At 39.4% G+C, this 18,973-nt stretch overlaps 1 protein-coding gene across 2 annotated transcripts in view; it reads left to right on the forward strand.

Moving 5' to 3' along the window:
- The first annotated feature begins 288 nt into the window (after positions 1 to 288).
- LOC129414540 (uncharacterized) overlaps positions 289 to 18,973 on the forward strand; it is a 29,681-nt gene continuing 10,996 nt past the window's right edge. For both annotated transcript variants that reach the window (XM_055168603.2, XM_055168604.2), the window contains exon 1: positions 289 to 682. The gene's annotated coding sequence lies outside the window, so the exon portion shown is untranslated. The remainder of the gene's footprint in view (positions 683 to 18,973) is intronic.

Here is an 18,973-nt window from a genome sequence, read left to right on the forward strand (position 1 = left end):
TAATTTCACAATGTTAATGGCTTATCATGCAAAGTAAAGCAGTGATGCCATAGAAGAACCATTTTTGGCTCTCTAAAGAACCTTTAACTCAAAGGTTCCTACATTTTCTTTTTTTGCCTTTATATTCTGTATAAACTTTCCCCTCCATTTAAAATAATATTTTAGGAACCTTTATATTTAAGAGTGTGTGTGTTTATAAATATAATGGGACATTATTTTTCAATCACATATTCACCAAACTACAGTTTCTGATAACTGTAATTCCCTGACTTGCCGCGAAGTGGCGCAAAACGCGAGATCCAGATGCCAACGGAATGGGCACCGCGCTGTCATATGGTTACTGTCGCCGATGCTCGAGAAATGACTGAGGTTTGAGGAGGCACCGAGACTCAACGGTGACGTGGTTAACCAAACCTCGACTTGGATTAACCCATCTGTGCGTTTGCACCTTTTGCCTGTGAGCGACGCGTAACGCGCAGGGACAATGGGAATGGTCAGAGGTTGCGAAGAGGACGCCAAATGCCATGCCGCACACATGTCCTCCCTAACATACGAATTCAGGCTCAACGCAGGTTATTGATTATGCTCGAGGTGTTCCGGGGTGCCAGACGTTTCAGCAGCAGCAGAGAGTCCAGCGAGGTGGATGCTGCGCGGCGACGCGCCCCCTGAATCCCTAAACTGAGTGAGTACGAGCATTGAGCAGCATCTCTGTACGCATCTCATTGACATGCACTTATGCCTATGTGCTACTGACCATACAGCGGAATCCCTTAGAAATGCTGTATTAAACGCATATCAGTATGTGTAACATGATAATTTGTTATCGGAGGAAACAACAATACGCGTACGGTTTTGAGAGATTAATGACGCGCTTCATATAAAGTCAGGCGACACGTGTGCAACAGCTTCAATGTAGCCGCATTACCCTTTGTGACTCGACGCTTAATTAAACGATTTATAAGCGGGCTGTGACGCTCTCTCATACGGCAGGAAAAAAATGCTGATTTAATATCGTGAAATCGATTATCAAAAACGACATAGCCGGTCGTTTATTTCGTTTCTCTCTAATTAAAAGGATTTCGATGGAAGCAGCCGTCTACTGTGGGAGCTGGCCTCGAGGAAGCGTCTGCACCGCGCGTGCATTTCCACTTTGATCTTGCGAGATTATTTCCTGAGTGCATCGGTGATTGGTGGGACAATACCCACAGGAGAGACGAAACACTCATGGTGAATAAGAGGTCAAACGCTGCGGGTTATTAGCCTATATAACATATCATACATGCGCCGTACATCACATATGCGTGGCGTGAAAACAATGGTGCTGAATACTGACAGTCAGTACGTCTGTAGCATCACGTTTTTAAATGTATATGGCATACCTATTATGCCTGAAGAAAACGCTTTTGCGACATATGTCTGAAAAAGGCGCAATACAGATGATAATTGTTGTTCAGTAAGCGCACAGAACAGGTTAGGGCGACACGCGCATTTGTTATTTTCGCCCGTGCCAGTGTGCATTTTAATCCAAATAAGAGGTATAAATCACTAACCAGCGATAGGATGTCTCTGTAACAAGTGTAAAAGTGTGGGGAGAATGCTTGTCAGTTCAGACTCACAGTCTGTGGTGATTCCCCACCCATTACCTGTCAGACATATATGTGTGTGCGTGCGTGCGTGTGTGTGGATGCAGTGAATCAGACCATTGGGTCTGAGCTGCTCAGTCAAATAAGCTTCCTGTTAATAGGTGGAGACTGGAAAAGATAAATTGTGCCCAGCCATGAGCAATAGTGAATGCCAGCAGAATAGCCTTTGCTGGCTGCATTGGCTTACGTGTGATTAGGTATAATGTCTAAAGTCAGAAGAGTTGCTGAAATTTGTCTCTTTTTAATGCTTTTATAATGTGACAAAGGGTCATGGGTTTGATCCCAGGTAAAAATACTGATAAAAATTATATATACCTTGTAAATCACTGCAAATTGCTTTGGATTAAATGTGTACATGCACTGGCTGGGTTATTTTTTTACCCATTTTGGGTATATACAAAACACATGCTGGGTTAAAAATTACCTAATGCTGGGTTAAAAATGATCCAATGTTGGGTTGTTGTTATGCAACCATGAGCTATAATAATCCAGGAGTTGGGTTAAAACAACCCAGCATTGGGTCAATTTGAACATAGCGGTGTGTTCTGGCCAATATTTACCCAATATGGGTCAAAAAATAACCCAGCCATTTTTAGAGTGTGTGAATGTATTGTTTCTGAACAAAAACTGTCTGAAAAACAGTTTGGCTCTATGTCAGTTTTTATCACAGGGTTCCAACGGGTCATGGAATTTTCTGGAACATTGTGGAATTTTGAAAGGTCTATTCCAGACATTGAAAATCAGGGAATTTTATATTTTGGTCCAAGTCGTGGAATATCAGTGATTTTTCTTTTTCCCTTTACATTTTAGTTTCCATTTATCAAAATGTAATCCGCTTGTTAAAGGCACACCATGGAACTTTTTGGCCACTAGGGGGTGCTAGACATGTATTTTTCACGCCTAGCGCCCCTTGAGGCCACAAGCGCCGCTGCACTGTCGCAAAGGAAAGGAACTGGCCAACCTTAAAACTAAACTAAAAACTAAACATTTAAAACGCTAAACGGTCAACATTTTGAGGCAACAGGGAGAAACGCAGTCATGTTACAACTTTCTGATGAGGAACTCGTCGTGGCAGAAGCCATTTCTCAATCTGAAGGTTGCAGCCTCCGGATGTTGTATTTCTAAGCTGCATACGTCATCAAGACTGTCTTATTTCAGAATATTAACAATTATAAAGTTGACTATTATACTTAGTTAATCGTAAATTGTTGCAGTATGCTTATGACTTGCGAATGTAATGAGAAGTGAGAAACGCTCGGATCTGATTGGTGAATGAATAGGGTTTGGTTTTACACTGTGTGAGTTTGAGCAAGTTTGACTGCTATAGCATCCTGGATTGTAATGTAAATACCATAGACACAGTAAAAGAAAGGTAAATACGTAAACACAGCATCTGAATACAGCTAACTATATGCAAGATAATCGCCGTTATTTATAAAGAAGATCGCATTTATTTATGAATAAAGATCGTGAGTTTATATTAAAAAATTGCCTTAAAGGGGAATCTAACCCGGGTCGCCCGAGTCATAAGTCCGTGACACTAACACGGTGCCACAGAGTCATATAATATAAGTTGCTCTCTACACTCATTTAGTAGCCTCCAGCAAAATTCATGTTAAAAACAAATTGTGTGGAGGAAGTGACGTATACCGTAAAGCAGTCGAATTTTGAAGTTTTTTTTGTGCTCTGGTTACTACCAGAAACCCTAAGTTTTAAAATACGAGTAAAAGTGATACAGACCCCGTCAGGCTATGGTAGACATGTCATTTAACCTATTTAAAGTCGATGTACTATCACAAGGGTCTTGAAAATTTATTATGAAGGTTGAAAAATTACATGGTGTCGCTTTAAGTTGTGACGTAAGAAATACCGTTTTCGGATCCAATGCTCCACTGATTTTAAGTGAGACTACAATGTAAACAACTGTTTAATGGAATTGTTTATTCCTTTAAGGCATTTAAGCTACATTTTTTTAAACACATGATGTACTCTACATTATCCAGGCTCACGGTATTCCAGACATAGGACATGGAAATTCAGCTTTTTAGTCATTGAAAGTCAGGGAATTTGACATTTGGCTTAGAGTGGAAACCCTGTTTACAACGCTTTACGATTTATGAAAGCTGTGTATGATAGTCTGTGTTGTTTTTTCCAGCATGCAGATTTTGAAAGTAGCATCAGATTTACTGAAGGTCTGTGACAGTGTTAGACTTGAGGATCTTGTAATGATACTGTGAAGTTCATTCTCTTATTTAGTGGTCGTAGCTTCTGGCTTTCTTGAAGAATAAGAGCCAAATCACTGTGTTTAACTGCTCTTAAACACAATATGTGTGTGCCTGAACACTTGTGTTGTGTGCCCTGCCAAAACAGCATATGATAAGTGATTGTGTGAATTTGTAGTCAAACACAATAGAGGAGTACAATGGAAACTTAGTTTTTAGGTGATCTGTGGTAATACATGGGTGCGATGATTTAGAAGGTATGATAAATAGACCACGGGTCTCCAACCTTTTTGTGAGCAAGGGCTACCACAATAAATAAAATATCCTGGAGGGCTACTTTTTTGATATAGTCTACTCAAAACGTTTTTGTTTTATTTGTTGATTTTATTTAATTTTACTTGTTGATATGTTTTATTATTGTTTGAAATGTTGCCAACAGATTGCCAACCTTGTTGGAGACCACTGATACAGACCATAAGATGTTTTTAACTCGGTCCTAGAAAGCACATGACACAGATCTTGCTTTTGTGCACTTTTTTTAGCCATTCAAATGAGCTATAGATGTCATGTGGCTGGTGATCAAAATTATCTGTATAGTAAACACATTCTTGCAAAGATTATATGCTGAAAGAGAAACAAACAGACTTTTAAAAATGTTCAGATTCTATTTTGTACCTTATTCCTAAAAAGTCCGAATACACAAATGAAATCAGTCCAACAACTCAGTTAGCCAGAATTCTCATTTCTTGTAACCCACTTAGACAAACCCAAAAAATCTGGTTTTAGTGAGTGTAGAGTTTCAGTATGTGGCTCTAAGCTGAAGTAAATGGGTGTTTTGTGTATCTTTTTGCGGTGGTCTGGCGAGACAGTTCTGTGTTGTGATTTACAAATGTAAAAAATCTTTTTCTTACAGTGTTTCCCACAGGATTTTGAGGAGACTGTGGTGTTGATGACGTCACCAGCTAATTAGCATATATGTGATGTCATCATGTCATGTTTGCGTTTGATCTAGTGTTGGCACCTGAAATATGTTTCACTTCTACTCTTTGATCTGTATCTGTATTTGATCTATATTATATATCAAATTATATTTTAAGCTGAATTAAGCTGTTTTAAAAAGTGAAATAAAAATGTAAATGGGAATCGTGAAAATTCTATTTGTGGGGGCCAGTGTTGATTCTGTGGTGGGCCACCACAAATAAATCAATGTATGGGAAACACTGTTGGCAGATCAAAAGTGAATGAGATTCGTTTGAATATTCAGATATTCCACAATATCTGGCAGACATATTATAAATAAATCTGAACATAATGAACAAGAAAGTAGATATCGGAGTGAACATAGTTTGTTATGCACAGGGTAAATTATATATGAATGCAAAGTATAAATGTTTTGGGGTAGAGTAAAAGTTTAATACTTAGAATTAAGAGTTTGTTAATCTGTAACCCTACAAGAACTTGCCAGCAACAATGAATGCATTCCACAGAGAACGTCTTTCTCATTATTGGGATCCCATGGCACCAGCTTGCAACATGGAATATTGGACTGTGGAGAATTGCTTTATTATTGGTTACTTATTTTTAGCAGATACTTTATTTGTAAAAGGAGTATTTAAAGTAGCAATCGCAGCAGCAGCTGGAGTTACTGCAGGGAGAGAGAGGCATTAGTGGAGCAGTACACTTTCAAATAGTACACCGACCTTTGCATCTAAAGAGTTCATATTAATACCTTAGAGGTACAAACTGGTACCAAAGAGTGCGTATTAGTAGCTTAATGGTACATATTAGTACTCTAAAAGATAGAAATGTATACATATCTGCAGGGGCGTCGTATGTGAGGGGAAAAGGCTGACTTAAGAGTACATAGGTCCCTGGCATGTAAGGGGCCCTCGACGATCATTTTAGATTTATTATTAATGTTATTTTATATATGTGCGATCCTGCTCATGCGCTACTTCTAGTTCTTGCTCCTTTGACAGGCATCTAGACATAGGCGCCTCCCACCAGGAGCGCAGCATCCACTGATGCATCCACTGGACATGATTTTATTGGCTGTCTAGAAACGATGCGCATTTTCAATATATATTTTAAAGCTCCCGTTCTGTCTGTGATTTCAAAGCTTTGATTGTGTTTATGGTGCGCAATATACCATGTGTTCATGTTTCATGTGTAAAAAAACATTATTTTTCACACAATTGACTTATCTTTATAGCACTGTTTTCACTGTCCTCAAAACAGGCTAATGTCTTCCTTGTTATGTGAAGTCCCTCCTTCAGAAATACGTAACAAGTTCTGATTGTGTAGTTTGTTTAGTGTGCTGTGATTCGATAGCAGCTTAGCTTAGCAGAGCCGTTTGAGCCAAAGCTGGTGACCTACGTATTCCTGTGGGCGGAGTTTAGTCAACGAACTGTTTTACTGACATCATTAAAGCAGGAAATAGAGGGCTGTAGTCCAAACCGGCCGTTCGTTGTAGGCTTTGAAAGAGGAATTCTGTTGAATAAAATATATCGACTGGCAGTGAACTTTGAGCTTTATCATTTTACAGGTATTATTTATGCTATTATAGCAACATTACACACTAACTAGGGTTTAAAAAATTGTATCAGGAAGAACGTGACCTTTAAAGGATTAGTCAATTTTCTTAAAAAAAATCCAGATACTTTACTCACCACCATGTCATCCAAAATGCTGATGTCTTTCATTGTTCAGTCGAGAAGAAAATAAGTTTTTTTGAGGAAAACATTCCAGGATTTTTCTAATTTTAATGGACTTTAATGGACCCCAACACTTTTAATGCAGTTTAAAATTGCAGTTTTAAAGGACTCCAAACGAGCCCAAACGAGACATACGGGTCTTATCTAGTGAAACGATTGTCATTTTTGGCAAGAAAAATAAAAAAATATGCACTTTTAAACTACAACTTCCCTTTCTCCGGCTGTGTGACGCGCCAGCGTGACCTCACGAAATTGCGTAATGACATAGAAAGGTCACGTGTTACATATATGAAATGCACATTTGCGGACCATTTTAAACAATAAACTGAAACAAAGACATTAATTAGTATCATTCAACATACAACAACGTTGGAACGGTCCTCTTTCTCCACACTTGACTGGCGTGTCACAGGACCAGAGGAAGACGAGAAGTTGTGGTTTAGGGGTGAATATTTTTTGTTTTTCTTGCCGAAAATGACAATCGTTTCGCTGGATGGGACCCTTGTGCCTCGTTTGGGATCGTTTGGAGTCCTTTGGAACTGCAATTTTAAACTGCATTAAAACTGTTAAGCCTGGGGTCTATTAAAGTCCATTAAAATGAGAAAAACAAAAAGAATGTTTTCCTCAAAAAACATAATGTCTTCTCGACTAAACAAAGAAAGACATCAACATTTTGGATGGCATGGTCGTGGGTAAATTATTTTTGGGAAAGTGGAAAAATCCTTTGATATATTAAATACTATTAGTTTTACATTATCATTTAAAAAAGTGACACAGGGGCCCCCCGCACAGTATCTTTGCATAGGGCCCACGATCCTGTGCTACACCCCTGGCCTGCATATCTGTAACTAAATGGACATTTTTAAAGGGTACCATGCCAGTGACAGCTTAGGACCATTTAATTTTTTTCTGACAGTGTAAGAATGACATAGATGTTTATAACTCTTAAATGGGAAGACATTTAAAAAAATCTCTAGCAAGCTCTACTAAGAATTCAAGATCATTGCAAATTTAGCTTTAGTGACTGTAAAAATTGTGGGTTATTTTCAACCCAGCATTGGGTTAAAAAGGGACAAACCCTTGTTAGGTCAAATATAAACATGTTCTGGGTTAATTTACCTTCAGTTGACATTTTTGACCCAACACATGGTTAAAAATAAGTGTAGGATGGAAACAGTGGCGCTGCAATAATGGTACTGAGAGGTTTGACCTGAAATATCTGTTTATTTAATACCTAAGACAAGATGACAGAAGACACACCATTTTACCTCTTTCTCACAAATAAATCATTAATCATCTTTCATGTTTAACCACACTGCTCAGCCAGAAAACGGAAGAAAAGGGGGGAGGAAGCGAGAGAATGTCTCGGGGGTTTGGGGGGACGTGCCAGATTCTCTGTGACTGAAAACTAGGGCTTTACAGTAATTAAAACATGCCATTTCCCCAATCTCTCTATTTCTGCTCGTGCTGTTCTTCACCTCCTTTCACACAGATACACTTTATGTCTCTCTTTTTTTCACAATAGGGATGTAAATAGAAGCTGGTGTCAGACATACTGATAATAATCTGCTATTGTTATGTGATCTGATTTTCACTTTGTCAATGGATAAAGATTCACTCAGAATAAAATGGCAAATAAGAAACAGAGAGGTTATTCTTGTGCTACTGACCACATTTACACGAGATTGAATATGATGCTGATGCTCCTGAAAGGAATTTAATGACCTGTAAGCCAGTGGCCACTAGGGTGCAGTAGTTTAAACATTGAATTGAAACATTGGCAGGTTTGTGGTGTATAATAGGTAGGTAAAAGAGTAAATTTCAACATTATAGATGAAACATTACAGAACGCTGTAATGTAATAATGCTATAATGAAATATAAGCAATATACATGATGTCTACAACAAATGTAATTTCTCTACAATAGAAAGCTAATTTACATTATATTACATTTTATTGGCAGACACTTTTATCCAAAGCTACTTACAGTGCATTACAAGATATACATTTGTTATTATGTATGCTCCCTGGGATTGAACCCACAACATTTTGTGTTGCTATTTGCTAACGCAGTACTCTACTACTGAGCCAAATAGGAACTCAGATATTTAAGGAATATAAGGTGCATATTGGACTAAAAGTCTTGTTTCTAGAATATGCAGAATTTTCCAATTAAAACTGAACAGGATGTTTTGTTTTGCTTGGTCACATTAATCAAATTTGAAGAAGTAGTATTTTTTATGAGATCTTGTGTATCTTAAATAATTGCTCAGCATTTGCTGATTTTACCAATTAAATAGGATTTTTCTTGCTGTAATGAGTCAAAAAGGCAAATTAATCAGTCTGAGAGTGATAACAGGGACCATGTATCAGAGACAGGGCTCTATTTCTTCCTTCAAACAGTATCTGTGTAATTACACAGGAAACAAGCTCTTTACTGTTTAATTAGCCCACCATAGCCACAAACTCTTCACATTTAGCGATTTTTGTCTCAGTCCAGAAAGTGCAATGGGAGTTGAACATTACGTTTTTATTTTATACGTTTAAACCTTCTCTTCTTACTTCCTCTTGGTCTGTATCAACATCAATGTGGGGTGTGACCATTCACAAAGCATCTATAAAGTATATGAGAATTATATGGGAATTATCACATAATTGGATAAATGGAGGCACAGTCCAATCAGGCACAGTTTGTTGGGCTTTTACACACCAAAATCGTGTACTGAATATTAGGGATGCACCGAAATGAAAATTCTTGGCCGAAAACGGAAAAATAGGAAACCAAGGCCGAAAACCGAAACACTGAAAGAAATTATGCCAATTATTAGTACCATTGCATTTATGGCTATGACTGTGTACTAACTAGGAGTGTGAAGGATCACAAAACTCATGGTTCAGATCACATTAAGGGCTCGTTATAGTTGTGCGTAGGTCATACGGCGTAGCCACGACAGCGTATGTTCCACGTCGGTTTTCATTTATACTTTTCCATCACCGTCCGCGTCGACGTGCAAACACACGCACGACCGCTGGTAGGCAGTATCCACGCGTGTAACCACAGTAGCAGAGCGACCGTCAAAGAAGAAGCTTAGCAAGTTAACCCACAAACGAAGAAGAAACAGCAACTTGTTGTGTATAATTTGAGAAGACCAGCAATGATGGAAGTAAATAAACAGCGACTTTTGAGTTAAATCACTCCTCAACTTGGCTCATCTTTGTTTTCACCGTCGCAAACGGAAATACCTATGACGCAGTTTTTTTTACCTGACGGGAGGGGTTCTGGTGGACCAATTACAGCGCTTGCAGTCAGCATGGATCTGACGCGCTGTTAAAAATTTTGCGAAGTGCACGTAAGGCTACGCACAGGCTACGGATAACCTACGGCCTAGCTACGGCATAGAGCTTACGCACGACTATAAATCGGGCTTTACAGTTTTTGAGGTACAGATCAGATTATTTTTCGGATCAGCAAAAAAAGGGTGGGAAGAATCTAATAACAAATAAAGAAATTATAAACATTTATAAAAAAGAACAAAGTTGCACATTAAGGAAGGTCTGAAATTAGCATTAGGTACAGAAAGCGAATTAAATGAATCATAACACTTTCTTTATAGTATAAATGAAATATAATTATTATTTTTTAGAGCTACAGAAGTGATTTTCTTTTCGTCTTGGGTTGTGGGTTAAGTAGGTTAATTGAGGTTACTGTCTCTTTAAGACCAAACTGTAATCTATACATACACACTTACGACATAAAAAAAATTATTCGAAAAAGAATACTGTGGACATTTTGTTTGTATGTACCCTGTCAATAACAGAAAGATTTAATGTTCGTTTGCTTTTTGAAACGTGTCTCTCTGTGTATGCACTACTGAGTGCACTTAAACACGCGCGCACACACAGACGGAGGGTGAATCCCAAACAGCGCAGTCGTTCCACATAAAAACATTACATTGTTTTTCATTGCTTTATTCGACAAATGTATTTTAATGGACTAGTTTGAGACACCAATCCGTGATCCGTACTGAACCTCGCAGCCATGGAACATCGCAGCCATGTTGCTTCAGACAAGCACGTGCAGGTTGCGGTTTCTGTTTCCGCCATCACAACATTTCGGCCATATTGTTTCGGTGATAAAAGTCTTTTTGGTGGCCGAAAATTCGGTGCATCCCTACTGAATATTCATATTTCAGATTCAATATGACAATATTCTTGAGCTCAACAACCCACCCAGTTTTGTCTTTACTGCACTGGAGCCACTGCATATGAAGTTGTGTCAAACAAGCTCAAATGCTTTAGAAAAGTCTGTCCTTTGTGGGCGATGCATTTGATTGAACAGTGTTTCGATGTAACAAAGCACAGTGTATGTCATTGATGGTGACAGGGACTATTTTATTCACCCAGCTCACGCTTTCCCATGTCTCTGCATGAGACACAACATTACAGGGAATGACTACACAAATCAATGGGACCAACATGTGATTTGGCCATTCAGTGGAGTGAAACACACTCACATCAAGCTCCATCTGGCCTCAGACTAATGATGTGCTCATGATGAAACAATCCCTGTTTCATCACTCTCCTTATCCCTTTCTTTCCATGTACACTCATTCCACAGAGAACGTCATTCGCATTGTTGGGATGATCCCTGGCACCAGCTTGCAACATGGGGTATTGGACTCCAGAGGATTGTTTGATTATTGGCTGCTTCTCATTTAGCAGATACTTTATTTGTAAAAGGAGGATTTAAAGATGCAATCGCAGCAACAGCCAGTGTTACTGTAGGGCTCAGGAGCATAGCTGAAGGACATTATAGAGATCCCAGTACCTGGATCTCGCTAATTCTAATTAATCGGTTGTGTCAGATATGATATCACTAAAATAATCTTTGGTGACTAGAGATATTAGCGAGAGAGAGAGAGAGGAAAATGTACATCAGTTCGACAGAAATTGGTACACACATATTATAAAACACCCTTTTTACTTTTCTACCCATCCACTGTGCAGATCCCCTTAAAATCTAATTTAAATGAGACAGGATGGAAAGATACAGAAAGTAAATGTGAGAGAGCTTTGTTTGGGACATGCAGGCTTGGCGCCACAGGGGGGCAAAGGGGTGCCTGCCTCCCCAGAAAGAATTTGCCCCCTCCCAGTTTTTTGACAGAGGTAAAGTAAAGCCTTATTGGAGAGCTAAATTCAGTCATATACTTTGATATTTTGTTAAAAACGTGTATAACTGAATTTATTTAATGACCTAGTCTCAGGCGAATGGCTTCAGCGCGCAAATAAAAAACACGCTTGCATACATAAATTTGCTGTGCAGATCAGCGACCTAGGTGGCGTTTCCTTGATGTTTAAGCCTGCGATGTTTTAAATGTTAGTTTCTTAAATGCAACTCACATGAGCTAGTAATGACGCTGTCACTATTATCATCAAAGCGAACTGCGAAGATAAATCAGACTTTATTAATAAAGCTGAACATCAGGTCAGCCGTCCGAGTTAACAAACCCCGCAGGTCAGAGAGACAAGAAGTCAGTCCAGTTCACAGAACAAGGAACAATCTAATCACCTCTTGAACGTGGTATTAAGGTGTGCTTTTGCAAGAACGTTTTGTGCTTGAGCGCCACCAAGTCGTGTTTTAATGTAACTTCAACAACTCAAGGCAGGTGAACAAAAGCGCCAATCTCATTGGTCGGCCAACTTTTAACGCACCACGTCAAACCAAGAAAACGTGTCTGAAACGTTTTTCTGAAAATGACGCTTTTGCGCCTGGCACTTTACGTGTGGGTGTGCTTACTCACGAGGCGTTAAACGTCAACGATAAGCGCGGACGTTAAACGTCGCGGTGTGTAAAGACCTTAAGGTTAAGAACATGTGAGTAGTCAGACGGGCAGCAGAAAAATCAAAAAGTCATCCAGGACCACAGACAGTGCAGAGAGTGACAAACCAGGAAAGCACCATCAATGCCGAAAGTAGATCCGTATGCTGAGCAGTGACGTAAAAAATGTATGTAAAAAAATGACCCAATATATCACTTTCCCAACATTTGTTTCATTACTGTTCACTATGCAACAACAGTTTATTCACTATTTTAATTTATCTATATTTATGTAGCAATTTAGTTATGTTTTGACATTATATTACTTTTTAGCGGGCCTAAAATACCTTTATTAAGTTTATTTGATATTATTTATATTATAACCCCAACCAACCCCAAAATTGAGAAACCACTACATAAAATGACACATAAAGATGCGTTGTATTAAGTGAAAGGGAAGGACTGCCGTATCATATGCATGCAAACTTAAACTTTTAAAGCAAAGCATTTAAGGACCGAATGTTTAAAACCTCGCAGGCTAAACATCAATAACGGAAACACCACATGTCGTTGAATACTGCGCCCTATGTTTTTATTTGCACGCAGAAGCCATTTGCCTAAGATTTGGTAAAATATAATGGAATAAATTCATGATTGTTAGGCTTATTAAGATAGTTAGTCAATTTAAGTCTATAGGATGCAATTTTAGCTTTGCTTTATTTCATTTGTTAAAATATTTTATGAATAAATATCAATAAAATGCAGAAACTTGATCTTTGTATCAGTAGCTGTGTTTCCATTACTCTTTAAATTGACATTGCAAATTAAAAATATGGCCAATGAAAACAATTTAGCAAAAACTCTTATATATCGCAAAAAAGTTTTTACTCTCACATGAGGTGGTTTTTCAGGAAATTCGGAAAAGGTGTATTTCGCAAAACTGCAATGGAAACAGTTTATTTGCACTTTCAGGTCACCTGATGTACATAAGTTACACAATCATTATTTGAGGATGACGCTGCATGTACTAAAACCTCCCAGAAACACATCTTATGTGTCTGCTCCCAAGTATAAGAGGCTTTCCTTGCCAATAAAATTTGGATAACACTCCTACATCTCTTAAGATTTAAAATAATGTACTGTTACCTTCAAGAAACACCTCATACATTGCTGCTTCTAAGTAGCCTAAGGGGCTTTTCTTGGCATTAATGTTTGGATAACACTCCTACGTCGTCTTCAATTAAAAATAATGGGTATTGCGGTGGATGTGATATTATTAAACCTATACCAACATCAGTCGATGTGATTTTTGGAGTGACTTATCTCAAGAGGAAAACCACGTTTTAGTGGGAATATCATCGGTTAGTGGAAATGGCTTCATTTTACACTTTTTTTTTTTTTACAAAAACACAGCACAAGTTTTGCAAAAATCTGTAATGGAGATGCAGATAGTATGCAAAGTTTGCTAGGATTTGCCCCTCTGCCATCATTTACCAGCCTTGTGGTTTGTTACTGCTTTGGGTTATAGCTCAGCTTTGGGCTTTGCTCCAGAGTGACTGCAGACTTTACCTGCTCCCATTTGTCCAAACCTCATTAACCTTCAACCACAACTGGGTTGCACATTATTAATTATTTGTTTGGTAGTATTGGGTGGACAGAACTCTGGTGATACTATCTGAGGGTCTTTTTTATAACCGAATACTGACAAACATTTACATTATTAGTAGTGCACATTCTGCATTGCAAACAAAGTATATCACAGTAGGCATTATTCAACGCTAAACGTTGCTACATTGACACTACGGGCCCTATCTTGCACCTAGCGCAAATGACTTTGTCAGTGACGCATGTATCATTCGTATTTTGCACCGGCACACAGCGGGGTTTTCCCTCCACAGATGCACGTCGGCAAACTAGGGAATGAACTTGCGCTCCCTGGGCGGTTCAGCGCAAAAAAGGAGGCGTGTTCCGGCACAAACAATCCCTGATGCTATTTTGCAGTTTCAAAAAACAATTGCGCCACTGACCAAAAAAAAACTAGTCTAAAGTCAGCTGCGCGTTGCGCGTGGTTTATTATGCTATTTTAAGGGCGCATGCTTGACCATAATGTATAGCGTGCACAACTTTGCTTATCTAATCTACACAGATGCAACAGATATTTTTACAAATCATAAATTGTAACAATAAAAAATATTAACACATGAGATAAGGGAAATCATTGTGGTGAGCATTGTGGTGATAGTTTTTATTTATTGTGTGGCTGCGTTAAAAAATTCTCATGTAACGATTAAAATATTTTCATAAGTTTGTTGTGTGGCTGTATTACGTTTATTTTATGTAAACAATAATTAAAATGTTTTCATAAGAAACCTTAATGTATATGAACTTGATTTGTAGTGTTCTTTGGGGTTCGACCTTGCTTGCGTTTCTTGGATCCGATTTCAAAGCCCCCGAACCCTTTCAGCGGTGAGGGTGGACGCAGCGATGTCCTCTGCTGGCGTCAGGTCATGTGTAGAGGCAGATCCACCTCCTGTTACACGGCGTGCCCGATTTATGCTGGCAAGCTTGGGATTCCCCCGTCTCCTGACATCATTGTAGTGCTTGGCGCAACGATGGGGATGCCAGCTGATGAGACAATTGTGGCTATTTCCTCTCACGCCTGTTTAACCTACGCTGATTTGGGCGGGTTTCTCATATCCCCATACAAAACAACTTCTCTGTCTTTGACTGCTCTTACAAGAACGTCGGTCTCCTCGGCTTTGAACCGCTCCTGGCGTGCGCCTGGTAAATCCGTCATAATAATAGCAACCCGCCATGGAACTTGCGCCCTTGCGTTTAAAGGGAATGTTAGATAGCGTTCTGATTGGTTTATTTGACGTTACGCCCAAACCACACCTATGAATAATGAACCTACTTCAGACCAACCCCTTATTGATTTGCGCCTGGCACTAGAGTTGTTTCTCCCGCCGGAAAATAGCAACAGCGCCCAAGATCCGCCCACAAAGTCACTTGCGCTTTGCGCTTCGCACTTGCGTTTCAGATCGTTAAAATAGGGCCCTACATGTGAAATGTGACCAAGTATCATCTTGGAAATACAAATGATTACTTTTTTGGCAAATGCAGATTGCAAAAATAATATTTTCATATTATACAGTGTACATAGTGCAGAAGTTGCTAATCCTATTCCCAACTGTTGTGTGATATTCATCAATATCTGGAATCTGAGAGCTTGGATGAATGCCTTAGCTTAGCACAGCGTTTTTTCTACTTTTGGCTGTCAGCCTTTGACAAACACAATCTCTTTTCTCTGTGTATTAACAGGAAGTCAGTACACGATGGCTCCACTCAATAATCTTCAAGCATGCTCTTTCATTGATGCATGAAAGACTCTTGTGGAGTTTAAAAGAGGACACAGAGAAACTAGGTTCAATTCAGGTCCAGGATGAGTGTGCATTATCATGTTTTACTACACTTGAATACTGCATTATTGTAGTATGCACTTCTTTCCATCAGAGAAAAAGCTGGGTGAAATTAGATTGCCGTTTTCTTTTGATGTCTTAAAACTGTCTTTTGATTTTGCACACTGCTTAAAGATATTTTTAACTCGTATTATGACTCATGTCCCTTTGATAGTACTAAACTAGTCAAGAACCGACTTAATTAAAACCGGGATAACTCTAGATCCACTCCTGCAAGGATGCCTACAGGGTTACAAAAATAACCACAGAAATCCTTGTAGCGCTGTTGGCAGTGCAAGTCTTCGTAATGAAGAATAAATAGCAGGATTGTGCATGTAAACAAAAGGTGTCTGAACCATTCAGGGCTGATTCTCCATTTAGAAGCGCTGCTAGCCCATTCAGGAGGCTCAGACACTGATGTAATGGAAAACACTGGACAATCGGAGAAGCACGTGCAACAACGCAATCATATCTGTGCTGTGTTATGCGTGGGTTTGGTTAAATGCACATCTGTCTTGAGTAGTCTTCTGTGATGTCCCTCATTGAAATGTACACATGGATGGAGAGATGAGGAAGATGAGGTGGGGGAGCTGGCGATACAGTATGTGATATATAATTATTTGATAAAGTTTGCACACGCCATGCTTCCTATCTTGGACAATGTAATATAAAATACAACAACAAAAGCGAAATATATTAAATCACTTTAAAATTAAAGGCACTGTATGCAAACTAGGGTAGTTGAATGTTTCTAAAAAATGGTTTTATTTCTGTTATTATTTACTCACATTGTTCCAACTCCATATGATTTTTTTTTCTGTGGTAGTGGTGTAACGGTACATTTTATTTGTCCTGAACTGTCACGGTGCGCGCGTCACGGTTTGGTGCACGCAGTTTGACAACAAATACATACACTCGAGAGCATGCAGAGCTGCGCATACTGATAGGCCTCTGACATCAGAGTTTCGTAAGTGCAAGTTATAGTCATGCGTAAGGTCTACCGTAGGTTATAGGCTGTGCGTAGCCTGACGTCTGTTCTATGCGGGCCGCAGTGATTGGCCAAGTTGAGAAGTAATTTTACTCAAGCTGCAACAAAAGTCGCTGTCTATTTACTAGGGGTGTCAACAATAATCGATTCGGCGATGCATCGCAATGTGCGCATGCACAATTCAGCATCGATGCAGCAAAGTGCCATAATCGATTATGTCACTGTTAATTTTCTGGCCTCGAGTGGACAATAAAGTTGTGAAGTTTCAATTACTTCCGGGGGCATAACAACAACAATCAAGATGGCTGAGGCAGAGAGAGATGACCGTGATAGATGGGTAAATAAAACGCACCATTTTCCATGGAAAGCGGACATATGGGCACATTTCGGATTCTACGAAGTTAAAGGGAAACTAGACAAGACTTACGCTGTGTGTAAAATTTTCATCTCAGGTATATAATTGTCATTGTCTTAAAGCTGCTAAGCTTCTGTTTTATTGAGAATAGTTGCACTTGACTTTACTACTTGACTGATGAAAAATTTGCCTTGTTGTGTACAGTAGAATTCTGATGCATCGCAATGCATCGTAGAATGGAATTGAATTGAATCGTAACATGGTGAATCGTAATTGAATCGAATTGTGAGAGCAGTGCCAATGCACACCCCTACTATTTACTGCTGATCTTCTCGAAACATACACGTCAGGTTGCTTCTTCTTCTTCGTTTGTGGGTTTACTGGCCAAACTGCTGCTTCTTTGGCGGTTTCATTGCCACTGTGGATACATATGTGGATACTGCCTACTAGCGGTCTGCATGTGTAATTGCACTGGTGTGGACGACGAAGCGGAAGTATATATGAAAACCAATGCGTAGCCTGTTTCGTTGATGCTACGCCCTAGGACTTAAGCCCAATTTATAGTCGCGCGTAAGCTCTACGACGTTGGTTATCCGTAGCCTCTACGTAGCTCTGCGTAGCCTGACGTGCACCTCGCAAATTTTTTAACAGTGCATCAGTTCTACGCGGACCGCAATCGCTGTGATTGGTTCACCAGAAAAGTAAAAAAACATCTGCGTCGTAGGTATATCCGTTTGCAACAATGAAAACAAAGATAGGCTAAGTTGAGGAGTGATTTAACTCAAACTGCAACAAAAGCTGTTTATTTACTTCCATCATTGCAGGTCTTTTTAAATCATACACAACAAATTGCTGTTTCTTCTTCGTTCGTTTGTGGGTTAACTTGCCAAACTTAAGAGCCGTCTAAAACGCGTAAAAAGTTGGTCGCTCGCCCACGAGAAGTGCACTTTAATGAGCAATCGCTGGAGTTGTTCTGGATGTGCTGATCGGTCTGCACAGCGAGGCAAATAGCTTGCATCTGAGTCAGGGGCTGTCGAACACGGAGACGCGTATCACTGCATACGTATAAATTTGTTATCGTATTGGCGTTTCATCCACACGGATCCGGCGTTTTGGGAGACTATTTTTTGAAACCGGGTCCTAAAGTGGATAAATCTGAAACCGACACCCTTGCGGTTTTGTCTGTAGAGCCAATCCGTATATTTTGTGAAGCGAAAACGTCATCACATCACGTGTCGGAAGCAGCAACAACAATAACGGCGGACTACGTGATTGTGTTCATGCTACAGAAGCTACTAAAGCCTACTAGCTTTATTACAGCAAAATCTATTGCTTCTATGCAATTGTGGTGAGCAACAAGCGATAATGGACAACACCACACGTTGGTTATGCGCATGCTCAAAGTCTTCTTCTCCTTGTATAGTGTATATCTGTGGCAGAATTACAGCGCCCCATACTGGTCCGGCATATATACTACATCGTTTTCAGTCGGTTTCAGTGGTTTCGTGTTTACGGATTATTTTTTTAGAGCAAGGAAAAAAAATTATCGGATAGGGAATGCAACGGCTTCGTGTGGACATAGCCTCAGTCACAGGTGATCCACGAGATGTAGATAGGACGAGGATGGACGAGGCTGAATCCAGCTTCTTATTTGCACCTTCTTATTGACGCTGTTCATTCCACCTTAAAAGACGCGACACTTCCGCCTTAATGGCCCTTTATAGTTGAGTGTTGGTTTTCGTTTATATTTCTGCGTCGTCGTCTGCATTGACAT

Source organism: Misgurnus anguillicaudatus, chromosome 5 (genome assembly GCF_027580225.2).
Source record: "Misgurnus anguillicaudatus chromosome 5, ASM2758022v2, whole genome shotgun sequence".
In the NCBI taxonomy this organism is placed as follows: domain Eukaryota; kingdom Metazoa; phylum Chordata; class Actinopteri; order Cypriniformes; family Cobitidae; genus Misgurnus; species Misgurnus anguillicaudatus.